Source organism: Stegostoma tigrinum, chromosome 30, assembly GCF_030684315.1.
Source record: "Stegostoma tigrinum isolate sSteTig4 chromosome 30, sSteTig4.hap1, whole genome shotgun sequence".
Taxonomy (NCBI): domain Eukaryota; kingdom Metazoa; phylum Chordata; class Chondrichthyes; order Orectolobiformes; family Stegostomatidae; genus Stegostoma; species Stegostoma tigrinum.
In genome coordinates, this window is record NC_081383.1 from 3,136,922 (window position 1) to 3,154,541 (window position 17,620).

Below are 17,620 nucleotides of genomic sequence, written 5' to 3' on the forward strand. Positions count from 1 at the left end.
TGAGGTCGGCTGTAGACAGCTCGCCAAGAATCCATTTTGGAGGTTCAGAGAGACTTAAGGGCCCCACAACACAGATCATGACCATGAATACTCTCTCAAAAGGTGGATAGAATGTTTGCCTTTAAACTAGGAAGCGGTCAAGCTTTTGCCACAATTAAACCCCAGGTAGGCTACACGAGGAGAATGCAGCTCTAGGCACCGAGTTTAGAAAGGGCACCCTTGGGAAGGAGTGCCGATCAGGTTCGGGAGCGTTTTCACCGGCTCCACCTGTTGGGAAATGAGCGAAATTACGCACGTTAAAGGTTTCCTTCTCTACAATAAAGAAAATGAATGGGATACTTGTTCAATCTCGGTAGGAATTTGAAAGAGATTTCTTGTTGAAACTTACAAAATTCCTATGGTTCTGTACGAGGTGGATGCGGATTAAGATGTTTTCCCCAGCTGGTGACTCAGGGCCAGAGCCTCAGGATAAAGAACAAGGCCAAATAAGGCTGAGATAAGGAGGAATTTCTTCCCTCAGAGCCTGGTGAATCTTTGGAATCCTTAATCCCCGAGGGCTGTGGAATCTTAATCATTGAATGCGATCAAGACAGAGATCAATAGATTTCTTATTACAAATGACATCAAGGGATTTGGGGATAGCACAGCAGAATGGTGCTGAGGTAGATGACCAGCCACCATGTGGAATGACAGAACGGGCTGGAGGGGCTGAGTGGCCTACTCCTCCTCCAATGCTCTATTATTAGGGGAGATATAGCAGGACATTTCGCATTCGTGGACATTCCAAGGCCACACGACATAATCTTCAAATCTGAGCCAGGCCCATGTGGGAGAAAGTTTGGGAAATATCTTGTCAACATAAGAGAGATTTGAGAAAGACATGAGGGGTAAATGTTTTACACAGAGGGTGGTTGGTGTGTGGAATGAACTTCCTGAGGAAGTGGCGGATGTGTGCACAATTACAACATTTAAAAGACATTTGGATAAATACAGAAATAGGAAAGGTTTGGAGGGATATGGGCCGGGGGCAGGCAGGTGGGACTGGTTCAGTTTGGTGTGGACTGGTTGGACCGAAGGGTCTGTTTCTGTGCTGTATACCTGTATGACTCTATGACTCAGTGAATGCTGGTGGAAACCTTTCCACTTAAAGCAAAAGATGCTAGCTCAATTAATCACTTTCGATTTGAAATGAAGCAAGCAACTGGCCACAAGAATCACTGACTATTTCCCAGGTTACTGAACGCAGGAGTAGCCACACAAATATACAGCTTTGTTTTATTTTGCTTGGGCTTCAATACAGAAATGAATCTGACATCTGATTTAGGGTGGGTGATATTGGTAATTGTGATGATTGATCACTTTTGTGCAATTTGATCCACGAACAACTAGAATATGGGCCGAACACAGGCAAGTGGGATGAGTTCAATTTGGGAAATCTGGTTCAGTATGGACAAGTTGGACCGAAGGGTCTGTTTCTGTGCTGTATGGCTCAGACTCTGCACTGAATACTCAATGAAAGGCGGAACATGAGGAAGATCAGGGAAACAGATGAATCTTGGGGAGTTTGTCCATAGACCCCTGAAGACAGTGAAGAATATGTACGGGACACTTGCCTTTATCAGTCAAGATGTAAGAGCAGGGAGGTTATATTGAAGCTGGACAGGACTTTGGATCAGGCCACAGCTGGAGTACTGCGCGCAGTTCTGGTCACCACACTATGGGAAGGATGTGATAACACTTGAGGGGGAGAGGAGAATCAACAGGCTATTGCCTGGGATGGAGCTTTACAGTGATGAAGAGAGGCTGGATAATCTTGGGTTTGTATTTTTATTATTTAGAACACAGAAGGCTGAGGGGGGACCTGATAGAGGCGTATAAGATTACGGGGGATATGAACAGGGTGAACAGAAAGCAGTTACTCCCCTTCATCAAAGGGTCAAAAACTCTTTTAAAGTGAAAGGCAGGAGGTTCCGAGGCGATTTGAAGAAAATCCTTTCTCACCCAGAAGGTGGTGGGGGTCTGGAATGCACTACCTGGGAGGCTAGTTGGGGAGCAAACCTCGCAACATTTAGAAAGCTCTTCTATGAGTCAGCGGTTAAAGGTGTCATAACATTTAAGTCTATGGGCTTTGTGCGAAGGGAGTGGCTCTGGTGTAAGTAGTGGTGTATTTTTGGTGATATATACTCAATAGGCCAAGGATCTCTTCTGTACTGTATCATTATATGCAATCAATAGATTTTTGCTGGAGATGGCTGTAGAGGGATTTGCAGACGTGGCTGGTTGTTGGAAATAATGTACAGATCAATCATGCTCCCATTAAGTACAGAACAGGCACAAGTGATTGAATGGCCTATTCATGATCGTCTCAACGTCATGTACTTAAGCAGCTTCATTTTAAATGGAATGTGAAAAGTTCAGAGCCGATCGTGATTATATGACATGTGCTTGTAAACAAGTATTATACACTTCATTGCTGAGGAAATGTTTGTACAGAATCACTGATCCTGCCCGCTCCTTGGGGAATTTTCCTGACTTCCCAAACTCCTTCTGCTGAAAACTCCGGATCACATTTGCTTTTCCACAAGCCTTTAAAAAAAACTATCAAATTCCTTTTGTTCTTGATTGCAGTTAATTCCATTGTTTGCAGGTTGTAACATTGCAATGTTTTCAAGAATGAGTTCAAAATGGTTCTCAGGGCCAAAGGGATCAGACGATGAAGGGAGAAAACAGGACCAGGGGACTGAGCTGGATGACCAGCCATAATCATACTGAATGGGCCAAATTATCTGTGCTCTGTTTCTGTGGAACTTTTCAGGACAGAAGTGTCGGACATGAGTATTTTTTAAAAATAAAAACACAGGTTTCCTCTGGGTGCTCCAGTTTCCTCCGACAGTCCAGAGATGTGTGGGTTAGTTGCATTGGGCATGCTAAATTGTCCCGTGGCATCCAGGAATGTGCTGGTGAGATGGATTAGCCATGGGAATTGCAGTGTTATCAGGATAGGATGGGATGGTATTCAGAGAGTAGGTATGGTATTGATGGGCCAAATGGCCTGCTTCCACATTGTAGGGATTCTATGGAAAGGAATTTTATTTCCTTTTTAGAAGTCCGGCTTGTTTCTCCATAACATTGTGGAATATCTGTGAGGTAGGATTCAGGATTCTTCATAAAATGAGTTCCTTTAAAAGTTCAGTGGCCTTTCATGCTCAGCAGGTTTTCCCAAATAGCCATAAGATAAATGACAAGTGAATGTAGTTCACTGAACACTGCTGCATCCACTTTCTCTGTAAATTTCTCATTCTTACATTAGCCTGCCTGCCTCCCTATCTCTGTAACCACTTTCTGGCTCTAGGACTTCCCAGCCTTGTCTATGTTTGGCCTGTCCAAGATTCTAGCGTTGTCCCAATCAAACTGGTGGTTTTCCTTATCCACGTGGATGGAGATGAGTGAGTATTGTAGGTGTTTTTTGTTACTAGCTCGTGTACTCTTGTGGCTAATTTCCTTCCTGTCTGTCCAATGTAATGTTTGCCACAGTTTCTGTATATGACGCTGGTTGTGCACATAGTAGGTAATGGGTCTCTGGTTTGGCTGAGCAGTTGGTGTAGGGTTGATGTGGGTTTGTGTACTACTCTGATGCCCATGGTCAAAGGAGTCTGGTGGTCAGTTCAGATGTGTTCCTGATGTAAGGCAGAGTGATGAATGTGTCGGGGCTTGAGTCATCTTCCTGGTGTCGTTCGTGTAATAGGCATCTTCTGACCCAGTTTTTTTCGGTATCCATTGTCTTTAAATACTTGGAAGAGGTACTCTTCTTCTTTTTGCCGCAGCTCTGTACTGCCGCAGTGTGTTGCTGCCTGTTTAAATAATGTTCTACGCAATGTCGTTTGTGTGTGTTGGGGTGATTGCTTTGAAATTCAGTAATTGGTCAGTGCGTGTGGCTTTCCTGTGTACCTTTGTTTGGAATTCCCCATTGGTCCTGCATTCTACAGAACAATGAACCAGCTCGGCCAGCCAACCAACCACAACATTCACCACCCAAGCTGCAAATCTACCCTAAAACCTTAGAAGTAAACTCTCTTGTTATTCATGATCACAGCCTCTTATGAAGACAATCCACGATGGGCTACCTCTATCACTCGTCACTGGCAAGGCCCAAGATGAAGCAAAGATAAAGGAGGAATACCCCCCTTACCGATGACCACATCCTGGTACAGATGACAACCACTACAACCCCCTGGAGTGGTGATCTGGAGAAAAGCAGGAGAGATGAGGAATAACTTCTGTAGGAGGATAGTTAGTGTTTAGAATACTTTTCCAAAAGGACCATTGAAAGTTGCGTCTGACTATGTATCAAAGGCTGAGGTAGACACATCTTTAGTCAACAAGGGAGTCAAGAAACGGGGGGGGGGGGGGGGGGGGGGGGGGGTGGGCGGGTGTGTGCAGGGAGGAAAGTGGATTTGAGGCCACAATCAGGTCATTCATAGTTTTAGTGAATGGTACAACAGGGGCTGAGTGGCCTACTCCTACATTTTTTTTAAGTTCATCTGTGGAATGTGGATGTCACTGGGCCCAACATTTCGTGTCCATCCCTAGCTGCCCTTGAGAAGGTGGGGCTGAGCTGCCATTTTTAACCACTATAGTCCTCCTGCTTTGGGTTGACCCACAATGCCCTTAGGGAGGGAATTCCAGGATTTTGATCCAGCAACAGTGAAGGAACGATGATATGTTTCCAAGTCAGGGTGGTTTGTGTCTTTGAGGGGAACTTGCAAAGGGTGGTGTTCCCATATATTTGCTGCCCTTGACTTTCTAGATAGAAGAAGTTGTGGATTTGGAAGGGGCTGTCTGAGGATCTTTAGTGAATTTCTGCAGAGCATCTTGGAGAGGGTACACACTACTGCGACTGAGCATCACTAGTGAAGAGACAGGATGCTTGTGGATGTAGTGCCAAACAAGTGGGTTGCTTTGTTCTGGACAGTGTCAACATTCTTGAGATTTTGTTGGAGCTGCATTCATCCAGACAAGTAGGGAGTATTCCATCACACTCCAGGTTTGTGCCTTATTTCTTATAATCTGGGATGTGGTGATTTTCTCACTGTCATTTAAAAATCGAACCAGTTCAATCTGACAACTGCATGGTCCCTTTTAATGATGTTATTCATATTTCTCAACTTACTTTCAGCTGTATACAAACTCTCAAACTGTCCCAGTGGGATTTGAGCTGATGATCTCTGGCATCAACACCAACAACATGCCACTCTATGCTGTCCACCCCCCAGTGTAATGTGCTCCTTTATTTCTGCTATCTGACTCCATTAGGAAGATTAGATATCAAGGGCTTGAAGAAGATGTAGCAGAGACCTGCTACAGTCAGAACATGATCGAGGGACATTGCTTATGTGAAGAGACGAGGAAAAAAATGTCTGTGCCTCCTTGGAGCAGAGATAATTAAGTAGAGAGTTCAAAATTATGAAAGCCAGGCAGCATCAGAGGAGCAGGAAAGCTGGCATTTCGGGCCACTTTTGCAGAAGGGTCCTGACTCAAAACATCAGCTTTCCTGCTCCTTTGACGCTGCCTGGCCTGCTGCGTTCCTCCAGCTCCACACTGTGTTATCTCTGACTTCAGCATTGGCAGTTCTTACTATCTCGGAGTGATTTATAATCCCACTGCGAAGCTTCATCTAAGGATGCCTACCATGCAGAAGTTGTCCTCCTCTCTCTGGAAAGACGTCAGTGGATCCCTGACCCACAGCAACTCTCTGGTAATCTCTTAGGCCCTGCAACTGCTCAAATGCACACTGAAGCAAACCAGGTACTACAGCCACATCTCCTTTCTCAGTGCCTGCCTACAGAAACGGATCATCCCCAATGGACTGCAATCTACGTTCAGGCCATTCCCAATTTGGTCCTGACTGCGACAACTACTACATACAGAACATTCAGAACCTCCCAAAAACGTTTTTCTCTGGGGCTCCTCAAGCACACGTCCATTTCTGATGAAAGGTCCCCAGCCAAAACGTCGGCTTCTCTGCCCCTCTGGTGCTGCCTGGCCTGCTGTGTTCATCCAGCTCCACGCTGTGTTATCTCCAATTCCAGCATCTGCAGCTCCTACTATCTCAAAATTATGAAGGACTTTGACAGAGGTAGCGTGGGAAAATTGTTTGAAATGGTGGGAGGGTCAGTAAGCAGAGCGATGTATCGAAATAGAACAGGCCTGCTCCACCATTCAGTTTGATCATGATTGATCATACAAGTGAGTACCCTATTCCTGGCTGGTTTGTGGCAAAAGAACCTCAGCGAAGAGGAGGGGGCGCAATGTTATGCAGCAAGAATGAAAAACAAGTTTCAAAATGCATCTTAAACATTTGAAGAGATGAAAGTAACGGGCCATAGTAACGGGTAGGGGAGTGAGACCAATTGGATAATGCAAGGTTCAGTTGGCCAAATAGCCTCATTTCATGCTGTCCCATTCTATCATTTCATGGTCTCTGAATGTACAAATTGTGATCTTGTGGTCAACAGAGAGACTGGGAACTGCGCAAAGATACTGAGCTGCAGTGTTCACTCTTTGTGAATAAAGGTGTGAGAAGGCGAGCACACTCTACTGTCAAACGTAACTCAAACAGCAGAGGCACAATGATGTTTTGTTTCAAGAAAGCTTTTATTGTTTTCTTGTACCTTTACGTTTATCAGATTATCAAGCCAAATCTCACTTCAGGGCAAAATCAATTCTCTTACGCAAGTTATGTTTGTCGATTGTGATAAGCTTTTTATTAGGAGATTACATTGGAATGTTCAGAGTCTTTCAAGATTGTATATTCATAAATGGTGGAACAAGAGTAATTGGTCTACCTCAGCCAGCTCTAGAATACCTGTCTCATTCATCGGAATCTTCAAAACAGAGCCGCTATGGTTAGCGGGCATTCAAACCACACCTCTTGCAAATCAAGAGATTTCTGAAGAAGGGTCTTGGACCGAAATGTCCGCTTTCCTGCTCCTCTGGTGCTGCTTGGCCTGCTGTGTTCATCCAACTCTACACCTCAGATTCTCCAGCATCGGCACTTCCTACTATCTCTTAAAAATCAACAGGTTTTGTACATCTTGTAAACAATATAAAGAGATTTAAAAGAAAATATTCTGGAAAAAACTCACCAGATCTCCTTGCATCTGTGGATGGAGACAGTTTCAAGATTAAAATCTTCCGCAGAAGTTATATTGAACTCAAAACAGTAACTCTGTTTCTCTCTCTACAGATGCTGCCAGACCTGCTGAGTTTCTCCAACAGTTTCTGTTTATATTTCGGATTTCCAGCATTCACAGCATTGATTTTATTAGAAATAGATTCTTATCAATTTCAAAAGTGGTTTAACCTCAAATAGTCTGAATTCTTTACAGAAGTTAATATGTTGAGTTCTTGAGTCCATAAGACCATAAGGCATAGGAATGGAAATTAGGCCATTTTCCTTTCGAGTCTGCTCCACTATTCGATCATGGCTGATAAGTTCCTAAACCCCATTCTCCTGCTTTATCCCCGCAACCCTTGAAGCCCTTGACAATCAAGAACCTATCTATCTCAGTCTTAAGTATACTCAATGACCTGGCCTCCACGGCCTTCTGTGGCAGTGAATTCCATAGATTCACCACTATCTGGCTGAAGAAGTTTCTCCTTATCTCCGTTCTAAAAGGCCTTCCCTGAAGGTTATGCCCTCGGGTCCTAGACTCTCCTACCAATGAAAGCATCTTCCCAACATCCATTTTGTCCAGGCCATTCAGTATTCCGGAAGTTTCAATTAGACCCCCCATCATCCTTCTAAACTCCAATAAGTATAGTCCCAGAGCCCTCAAACTTTCCTGCCAAGGTTAAATATAACGGTAGACAGTACCATGGATGTATGACTTTGATTTACATTTTAACCTGGCATGGTTCAGGGGCCACACAGGACAGTCCTCCCTGAGGGCACGCAGTTATGTGTGTAAAGAGCATTTAAACCTGGGACAAAGTCCGCCTCCAGGTGACCAATACAATGGGTTAGGGTTAGAGTTAGGGTCAAGGTCAGGTTTAGAATTAGGTTCAGGGTCAGGAAGCAGGCATTTATAGCTTAACAATATTGCGGACAGTTAGTGAGGTTATTAGAAATTGCAGCAGGATCTTGATCAGCTTGGGAAGTGGGCTGAGAAATGGTAAATGGAGCTTAATATAGACAAGTGTGAGGAGTTGCATTTTGGAAAGTCAAATCCAGGTAGGAGTTTCATTGTGAATGGTAGAGCCATGAGGAGTATCATGGAACTAAAGGACCTTGGAGTTCAGGTGCACGGTTCTTTGAAAGTGGAGTCACAGCTAGACAAGGCAGTGAAGAAGGCTTTTGGCACACTGACCTTCATCAGTCAGGGCATTGTGTACAGGAGTTGGGAAGTTATGTTGCAGTTGTACAGGATGTTGGTGAGGCCGCGCTTGGAGTATTGTATCAGAGATAATGGGAACTGCAGATGCTGGAGAATCCAAGATAATAAAATGTGAAGCTGGATGAACACAGCAGGCCAAGCAGCATCTCAGGAGCACAAAAGCAGACATTTCAGGCCTAGACCCTTCATCAGAGAGGGGGATGGGGAGAGGGTTCTGGAATAAATAGGGAGAGAGGGGGAGGCGGACCGAAGATGGAGAGAAAAGAAGATAGGTGGAGAGGAGAGTATAGGTGGGGAGGTAGGGAGGGCATAGGTCAGTCCAGGGAAGACAGACAGGTCAACGAGGTGTGATGAGGTTAGTAGGTAGGAGATGGAGGTGCGGCTTGAGATGGGAGGAATGGATGGGTGAGAGGAAGAACAGGTTAGGGAGGCAGAGACAGGCCGGGATGCAGTGGGTGGAGGGGATGAGCTGGGCTGGTTGTGTGATGCAGTGGGGGGAGGGGACGAACTGGGCTGGTTTTGGGATGCTGTGGGGGAAGGGGAGATTTTGAAGCTTGTGAAGTCCACATTGATACCATTGGGCTGCAGGGTTCCAAGCGGAATATGAGTTGCTGTTCCTGCAACCTTCGGGTGGCATCATTGTGGCACTGCAGGAGGCCCACGATGGACATGTCATCTGAAGAATGGGAGGGGGAGTTAAAATGGTTTGCGACTGGGAGGTGCAGTTGTTTATTGCAAACCGAGCGGAGGTGTTCTGCAAAGTGGTTCCCAAGCCTCCGCTTGGTTTCCCCAATGTAAAGGAAGCCACACCGCGTACAATGGATACAGTATACCACATTGGCAGATGTGCAGGTGAACCTCTGCTTGATATGGAAAGTCATCTTGGGGCCTGACTGGGGGTGAGGGAGGAGGTGTGGGGGCAAGTGTAGCACTTCCTGCGGTTGCAGGGGAAGGTGCCGGGTGTGGTGGGGTTGGAGGGCAGTGTGGAGCGAACAAGGGAGTCACGGAGAGAGTGGTCTCTCCGGAAGGCAGACAAGGGTGGGGATGGAAAAATGTCTTGGGTGGTGGGGTCGCATTGTAGATGGCGGAAGTGTCGGAGGATGATGCATTGTATCCGGATGTTGGTGGGGTGGTGTGTGAGAACGAGGGGGATCCTCTTTGGGCGGTGTGGCGGGGGCAGGGGGTGAGGGATGTGTTGCGGGAAATGCGGGAGACGTGGTCAAGGGCGTTCTCGACCACTGTGGGGGGAAAGTTGCGGTCCTTGAAGAACTTGCACATCTGGGATGTACGGGAGTGGAATGCCTCATCATGGGAGCAGATGCGGCGGAGGCAGAGGAATTGGGAATAGGGGATGGAATTTTTGCAGGAGGGTGGGTGGGAGGAGGTGTATTCTAGGTAGCTGTGGGAGTCGGTGGGCTTGAAATGGACATCAGTTACTAGCTGGTTGCCTGAGATGGAGACTGAGAGGTCCAGGAAGGTGAGGGCTGTGTTGGAGATGGCCCAGGTGAACTTGAGCTTGGGGTGGAAGGTGTTGGTGAAGTGGATGAACTGTTCGAGCACCTCTGGGGAGCAAGAGGCGGCGCCGATACAGTCATCAATGTAACGGAGGAAGAGGTGGGGTTTGGGGCCTGTGTAGGTGTGGAAGAGGGACTGTTCCACGTAACCTACAAAGAGGCAGGCATAGCTGGGGCCCATGGCCACCCCCTTTGTCTGTAGGTAGTGGGAGGAATCGAAAGAGAAGTTGTTGAGGGTGAGGACGAGTTCAGCTAGGCGGATGAGGGTGTCGGTGGAGGGAGACTGGTCGGGCCTGCGGGACAGGAAGAAGCAGAGGTCCTTGAGGCTATCTGCATGAGGAATACAGGTGTATAGGGACTGGACGTCCATGGTGAAAATGAGGTGTCGGGGGCCAGGGAATTGGAAGTTCTGAAGGAGGTGGAGGGTGTGGGTGGTGTCACGGACGTAGGTAGGGAGTTCCTGGACCAAAGGGGAGAAAATGGAGTCCAGATAGGTGGAGATGGGTTCGGTGGGGCAGGAACAGGCTGAGACAATGGGTCGACCAGAGCAGGCAGGTTTGTGGATTTTGGGAAGGAGATAGAAACGGGCCGTGCGGGGTTGGGGAATAATAAGGCTTGAGGCTGTGGGTGGGAGGTCCACTGAGGTGATGAGGTCATGAATGGTGTTGGAGATGATGGTTTGGTGCTTGGGGGTGGGGTCATGATCAAGGGGGCGGTAGGAGGTGGTGTTGGAGAGTTGGCGTTTGGCCTCGGCGATGTAGAGGTCAGTGCGCCATACTACCACTGCGCCACCCTTGTCTGCAGGTTTGATGGTGAAGTTGGGGTTGGAGCGGAGGGCTGCCCGTTCTGCAAGGGAGAGGTTGGAGTGGGTGAGAGGGGTGGAGAGGTTGAGGCGGTTAATGTCTCGACGGCAGTTAGAGACGAAGAGGTCGAGGGAGGGTAGGAGGTATCCCCTCCCTACCTCCCCACCTACACTCTCCTCTCCACCTATCTTCTTTCCTCTCCATCTTCAGTCCACCTCCCCCTCTCTCCCTATTTATTCCAGAACCCTCTCCCCATCCCCCTCTCTGATGAAGGGTCTAGGCCCAAAACATCAGCTTTTGTGCTTCTGAGATGCTGCTTGGCCCGCTGTGTTCATCCAGCTCCACACGTTGTTAGCTTGGAGCATTGTGTTCAGTTTCGGTCACCTTGCTATAAGAAGGATGTTATTAAAGTGGAAAGAGTGCAGAAGAAATTTGAGGTTTTTTTTGCAGGATGAGGCTGTCACTGGCTAAACACAATTTATTGCCCATCCCTAAATGCCCAGAGGGCAGCTCAACGTCAACCATGTTGCTATGCATCTGGAGTCACATGTAGGCCAGACCAGGTAAGGCACAAAAACAGAAGTTGCTGGAAAAACTCAGTAGGCCTGGCAGCATCTGTGAAGAAAAAACATTAGTTAATGTTTCGGGCCCGGTGACCCTTCCTCAGAACTGATGGTGGCTGGGAAAACGTCGGTTTACGTGCAGAAAATAGGGAGAGGGGGATGGAGTAGGGAGTGGCAATTGGACAGATCAAGAGTTGATAATGATCAGGCTGGGATGGGGAATAATTGTTACTCGAAATTATTAGTGACTGACTAAGGTGGTGTGTAATGGCAGGCTATGTGGTAACAAGGCCTGGTGTGTGGGGTGGGGTCTGAGACATGAGAGAGAGCTTAGACCCTAAAATTATTGAACTTTATATTGAGTCCAGAGGGCTGCAGGGCCCCCAAGTGAAAAATGGGGTGTTGTTCTTCTAGCTTGTGCTGAGCTTCGCGTGAACACCTGCAACAAGCACGAGACAGGGATAACAAGGTGCAGAGCTGGATGAACACAGCAGGCCAAGCAGCATCAGAGGAGCAGCAAGACTGACATTTTGGGTCTAGATCCCATAAGACAGGGATGTTGGCCACGGAACAGGGTGGTGCTTTACAGTGGCAGGCAACAGGTAGTTCAGGGTCTTACCACCTATTGTTAGTCACTAACAGCATCCATTCACACCTTTTCAGCCTCCTAGGGAGATGATTATCACCTCCTTTGTCTATGCAACTACTCATCACTCTTTCTTTACTCAGAGAGTAATAAGGGCGTGGAATGCCCTGCTTGCAACTGTAGTAGACTCCACAACTTTAAGGGTATTTAAATGGTCATTGGATAAACATGTGGATGATAATGGAATAGTGTAGGTGAGATGGGCTTCAGATTGGTTTCACAGGTCAGCGCAACATCGAAGGCCAAAAGGCCTGTACTGTGCTGTAGTGTTCTGTGTTCTATGTTCTTCAGGTTCTATACTGTCCTTTACTCCATACCCCATTCCCCTCCCTTGTTTTCTGCACATAAACTGACATTTTGCCATCTACCATCAATTCTGAGGAAGGTTCACCGGAACTGAAATGTTAACTCTGGGTTTTTTTTTCCCTTCACAGATGCTGCCAGACCTGCTGAGCTTTTCCAGCAACTTCTGTTTTTGTTCCTGATTTACAGCATCCACAGTTATTTCAATTTTTTTTAATCAGGTGAGGATGGCAGCTTCTTTCCCTAAAGGACAACAGTGAATCAGATGGGTTTTTCCGGCAATTGACAATGGATTCGTAGTGTTCGTTAGATTCCTAATTCCAGATATTTTAATGAATTCAAAATCCACTATCTACCGTGACAGGATTTGAACCCAGGACCCTAGGAGTTTATCTGCATCTCTGGATTAACAGTCCAGCAATAATACCACTAAATCATCACCTCCCCTGTTGCCAGGACTCACGGGACTGAGTTACAGGAAGAGGTTGGACAAGCTTAGACCCTTTTCTTCAGAGATTAGGAGACAGAGGGACAATCTTATAGAAGTGTATAAGATCATGAGAGGCGTGGATAGGGCGAGTGCACTCAGTCTTTTTCCCAGGGTTGGGAATCAAGTACTAGAGGGTAATAAAGTGTGAAGCTGGACGAACACAGCAGGCCAAGCAGTCCTCTGTTTAAGGTAAGAGGGGAAAGACTACATGGGAACCTGAGGGGCAACATTTTTACACAGAGGGTGGTGCGCATAAAGATTGAGCTGCCAGGAGAAGAGGTCGAGGTGGTTACATTAACAACATTGAAAAGGCATGTGGACAAAAATGTGGATAGGAAAGGTCTAGAAGGATATGGACCAAATGTAAGGAAATGGGGTTAGTGTGGACATTTTGTTCAGAATGGACCAGTCTGGGCCAAAGGGCCTCTCTCCCTGCTGTAGGACTGGATGACTCTGACATTCCTGTGGGTCTGGAGTCATGGGCCAGACCAGGTGAAGACATCAGTTTCCTGTCCTGAAGGACATAGTGAACCAGATGGATTCATAATGCCAGGTTTTTACTGAATTCAATTCACATTCCACCATTAACAACGGCAGGATTTGAATCCAGCTCCCGGGGTTAATAGTTTAACAATAATGCCACTGGACTGTTGCATTAAAGTGTCTGGGCTTGTAATTACAACAAAGTAAATTCCATTTGCTGGACTGTTTCTCAGGGCAACGCTTGGCCAATCAGAGTCTACTTGCCAACCAATCGGCACACTTCTCTCATGTAGTATAAATGTTGGTTTTCCTCATGTATTGGGAAATTGTCCTAATGCATACCAGATGAAAAGCTTTGCCAAATGTGTCATTTCTTCAGCAATACTCAAGTTCTAATCAATGAAACAATTGTCAGGAAAATCAATAGCCAAACTGGGCACAATGAGATTTTCAGAATGATGGAAGCAATTAGAAAATTCTTTGTAAAAGCTGGCACAAATCCAATCAGCTACGGCCACAGGTAGAGGCCATTCAGCCCCATCCCACCATTCAGTTCGATCCTGACCAATCTAATTCCACATACCCTTCTTTATCCTGTATCCTGTAAAACATTTGATGAACAAAAATGAATCTACCTCAGACACAGAATAAACAATTGATCTGCCATTCTTTCGCAATTTCACAACGTCATCATAGAATCCCTACAGTGTGGAAACAGGCCATTCAGTTCATCAAATCCATGTCAGTTGTCCAGAGAGTATCCCATCCAGGCCCACCACAGTAACCCTGCACGCCCCATGGCTAATCCACATAATCGACACATGTTTGGGCTGTGGGAGGAAACTGGAAACCCATGTAGACACAGGGAGAATGTGCAAACTCCACACAGACAGTCACCCGAGGATAGAATCAAGCCAGGGTCCCTGGCCCTGTGAGGCAGCAGTGCTAACCACTGAGCCACTGCGTGGGGAAGAGTTCTTAAAATTCTAGCTCTCTCTGCGTGGAGAAATGTTTCCTAATTTCACTTCTGAAAAAGTCTATCTGAGTTTTTAAGCTGTACCCCCTCATCCTAGATTCCTCAGGCGGCAAGAAGTAGCTTCTCTCTGTTCCCCTTAATATCTTAAATCATTAATCAAAAAATCCTTAACTTTCTAAATTCTCCAGGGTAAATCACTAATTCGTTCGGTCTTTCCTGGTAATGAACACCTGGTATTCTGGTGAATCTAAACTGCACTCCCTCCAGGGACAGTATCTCTCTCCCAAACGGGAAATATCTGGAACCATTCACAGGAGACTGTATGTATGGTACAACAAAAGGATGACTTTTATTTCCCTTCCCTCTACACAGGAGGCCAGTATTCCTTTAACATTTTTGATCATTTTCTGCACCTGTCTGTGATATTTTAATGATTTATTTTAATGATAATGTATCTTTGCATCTTCACTGATTCCAACTTTTCACTAACTGTCTGTCTGGTGCATGGTGTGAAGGAGGACAAGGGAATAATGGCAACAGGATAAAGTTTAGCTAACGTAACCAGCAGAGATTACTAAGAAACTTTCCAATTGCTGTATGCGCCCTAACTCGTTCAGTAATGCACTCCAGAATATGACTGACTGTGACCTACGTGTGACTCCAATCCCACACTAACTCTTTCAATTCTGGATGTCCTCAGGTCAAATGGTGCCAGGCAGTAACTGAGCCAGGTATGCTTACATCAAATATTTAAAAAAACGAATAAACATGCATTGGAAAGTAATAATCGATAAGAGAATAAATAGTCACTGTCTAAGTGTTTATCCCGTTCCTTGCCCAGGAGCCTGAGACTGATTAATGGCCGTGAATGCTCCCTTAAGCTAAGAATGCAAGAGATAAGAGCAGGAATAGGCCCTTCTGTCCATCCAGCCTGTTCTGGCATTCATTAAAGTCTTATGTCTGATTTTTGACCTCATGCCCATCGTTCTTCATCGTCCTCAAATCCATGAATTCCTCGAGATAGTGCTTCCCAAACTCTTTCCCCCTTTCAAGATTTGAAAAGTGTTGCTCTCCCTCGGTCAGTATTTGGGGGTGGGGGTGGGGTGGGAAGAATTTGACCTGTGCTGCCCCAGAGCTCGTAATTCTAAAATTTCAGCTCACAATCTCACTTCGGGAGTCCCTGCTTTAAGTGACTAAAACCCCAGCATAAAGTCGGCACATTCCTCCCCCATTTCTGCTCACAGGCAGAATTCCCACTGGTTCTGTGCTCTGAAGTTGTATGGAAGTGATGACCCTCAGTCCTGTCACACCGCACTGTGAGCTCTATCCCTTCACTTGGGGCTGTTGATGGCTTCGGGATTGGGTCTGAAGCAGCTATACCTCAGCTTCCTCTCACTGACCAGAGGCTCGGAGCATCAGGGGCAAGGAGATAACAAGGTGTAGAACTGGATGAACACAGTAGGCCAAGCGGCATCAGAGGAGCAGGAAGGCTGATTTTTCGGGCCTAGACCCTTTTCTGATGAAGGGCCTAGGCCTGAAACGTCAGCCTTCCTGCTCCTATGATGCTGCTTGTCCTGCTGTGTTCATCCAGCCCCACACCTTGTTATCTTGGATTCTCCAGCATCTGCCGTTCCCATTATCTCTGAGGAAAGCTGACGTTTTGGGTGTGGACAATTCTAAGGAGCTGATTGAGACAATTAGCAGGCACAATGCTGAGTTGATGCAGCATGACCTGACTTATTTATTCACGTAGTAAGACTGAAACCGTTCTGACAAGCGAGGACCCTCCTGGAAATGGGAACCCTGTTCCTCTCCGCAGGAGTGATCTGAGCAACCGAGTTTCCTCAACAGTTTTGTTTTACTTTACTTTAGATTCCCAGCTTGCGTTTTTTTCTCATCTCCTTATGTGAGTCTCAGCACCATCCTTTTGCTTTCATTTACTCATGTATTATTTCATTGTGTTAAAGGCGCTATGTAAGTTGTTGCTACACTGTTATTGTGCTGGTCAGACCTGACTCAGTGAAAGGGAACGATGCCCCATTAGCGGATGAGCACCTCATGATTTATGCTCATCTGCTGCCAGTCGGTCAGTCATTTTCTCTGGCCTTTGTGTCTGAAGATTTCACGTTGAACATAAAACAACATGAAAAACAGCAATAGGATTGGGCCATTCGGCCTATTCAACACGAACGCGACCGATCATCCAACTCATTCCCATGGTGCAGCTTTCACCCTATACATTCTGGTCCCTTTAGTCCAAAGAATTGTATCGAATGCCTCTTGAAAACATTCACTGTTTTGGCCTCAATCACTTTCTGTGGCACAGAGTTCCATGGGGTCCCCATTCTCTGGGTGAAGACATTTCTCCTCATCATAGTGCTAAATGGTGTACCTCATATCCTTAGGCTGTGAGCTCCGTTCTGAATTCCTCAGTCAGCAGGAGCAGCCTTCCTACATCTACCCTGTATGGTCCTGTTAGCATTTGACAGGTTTCTCTTCATCCTTCTAAATTCTAGTGAATACAATCCTAAGTGTGTCTTCATTCTTCAGAACTGCCAGCCCAGGAATCAGTCTGAGGTTGAAGAGCCCGCACACACCACAGTGAACCACCCCACGGAACAGGGACCAGGATTTGGCATCTCTCCTGCACTGCCCAGCTGACTCTGAGCTGGTCAGATTCCTCTCTGTGCCCTGTATGTCCTGGCTGTTTATCAGAAAAGGCAGGTGACATTTACCCAGAGGTATGCAAGAAGTTAAAGGAACACAACAGAATCATGTGGCTGCTCTGTTCATGACCTCATTTCATACACATTGGGGTGACTGCTGCCACACTGTACACATAGCTAGCACTTAGAGTGTTGGAATTCTCCACAGTGCACTAAGCCTGGTGCAGTGCATTTGTCACAAAACAGGGTGGTGGGGGGGCAGTGGTCGAAGAGAACGGGTAAATCTACAGTTAGATTCAAGTGAACAAAATTAAAATTCATTGAAAGACTGGCCTCGATCAGAAAACTGTAGAGCACAGAAGGAGGCCATTCACTCCACGGTGCATCCTGCTGGCTCTCCAGAACAGTGAAGTCCTCCTGATCACCTTCCCTACTCTGCTTCGTAACATGCCGATTTGTATGAACAGAGGAACAGGTGAAATTGGAGTAGGAACAGAGAATTCAGCCCCTCATGCCTGCTTTGCCATTCTGTAAAATCATGGTTGATCTGTTTATGGCTTGAATTTCAGATTACCATCTCTCCCCCCACCCCCGTAAACTGTTGCTTCCTCTGCCTGACTAGATTTTTATCTACCTCCTCCTTAAAAATATTCAGTGACCAGTCTCCATTGCCTTCTGAGGCAGGGAGTTCGAAAGTCATACAACCGTCAGAAAGAGAAACAGTTGTTCCAATCTCTGTCCTAAAACGGTCACCTTAATTCTAAGAGATAGTAGGAACTG

At 46.4% G+C, this 17,620-nt stretch overlaps 1 protein-coding gene across 2 annotated transcripts in view; it reads left to right on the forward strand.

Annotated features, from left to right (window-relative positions):
- Positions 1-17,620, forward strand: part of LOC125465965 (cAMP-specific 3',5'-cyclic phosphodiesterase 4C-like) — a 340,991-nt gene that overhangs the window by 20,632 nt on the left and 302,739 nt on the right. The gene's annotated exons all lie outside the window — the stretch shown is intronic.